Consider the following 1,356-nt stretch of genomic DNA (forward strand, 5'->3'; position numbering starts at 1 on the left):
GCTGATAGTTTTGCTGATTCCCAGGCCTCTGTGGGAGATTTCACTTTTTGCTATCAGCTGAGGGAAATGTGTTGGTATTTCTACTTCTCCTCTGGTTAATTCTTCAGAGTCAGGAAAACTCAAAATCAGTCTATGACAAGGGCACAAAGAACATTTTGTTAGAAAGTCTGAGTAGCACTGTTGACATCTGCTCAAATGTGCTATTTCTTTTATTACTCATTATGAATTGGTCACCACTAATTTGCCTTTAAACCTATCTATATTTAATTTATTTTTCTTGAGGTACCTCTTTTGAGCAGTAGTAAGACAGGTAGTAGGGTCATAGATATTAGATCCTCTTATTTAAAAAAAAAGCCAGCATGTGCATTTTGATATGACAGACTATAACATAACTTCTCAATTCTACCTCTAATGAAGTTAAGAGAATTTCTAATTAAAACACAAATAACAAATTATTCCAGGGCTACTTGAAGATCTTAGGCCAAAAGGTAACATTAAACAGTGTTTGACTTTAAATTTAATTTCACATCCAATGTAGGGTCACTAAAAACAGAAAAAAGGGAAAAGAACAACAACAAAAAAAGCAAGTTTTATATCTAAACACATAAAATTGGGAAGTAATATTAATTTCCAAGAATAAAACTTTGATTATCTATAGTCATCTGGGAATAAGATTTTCTGCCTATATCCACTTTCTAGATAGTAAGTTAAACATATGATGGGAATCTTTTCCAACTGTATAATATGCTTCCTTGACTTTTTCTCAACAATTTAGCAACTGGGTTGTCTGCGCCAGGGTTTCTTGGGATTGCAGCGTGGGTAGAACTTCTGACCTTGCCTTAAATGACTCAGCCTGAAGTGCTTGCAAATGACTTTGGTTTTGTAATCTCTTCCTCTGATATCGATTGAATAATAGAAATTCCATCCTCTTAATTTGTTGCTTTTATCTGCTATTGCCTTGGGACTATTGAAGAAAAAAATCTTATTAAGTTTATTAAAAGTTGTTTTTTAAAGTCACTGAGTGAGGGAGTAGAGAAACTAACTATGGAATTAAAATTCAGAGAATTTATGTCAGTTATCATCTTGATAGGTGTGCTCTGGAGGACTGAATTTACTCAAAGTCTAACCTTAAACTACATGAGATATTACTGGTTACTAAATATAGACGAATGGCTTCTCTTTTCCTTTAGTGATGGAAGACTTCTAGAAGAAGTATTCAAAATCAGAGGCAGAAAACCTGTGCTTTTTTTTTTTTTTTTAAAGATTTTATTTATTTATTTGACAGAGATCACAAGCAGGTAGAGAGGCACGCAGAGAGAGAGGGGGAAGCAGGCTCCTTGCAGAGCAAAGATCCCA

The sequence above is a fragment of the Mustela erminea genome, chromosome 21, assembly GCF_009829155.1.
Source record: "Mustela erminea isolate mMusErm1 chromosome 21, mMusErm1.Pri, whole genome shotgun sequence".
In the NCBI taxonomy this organism is placed as follows: domain Eukaryota; kingdom Metazoa; phylum Chordata; class Mammalia; order Carnivora; family Mustelidae; genus Mustela; species Mustela erminea.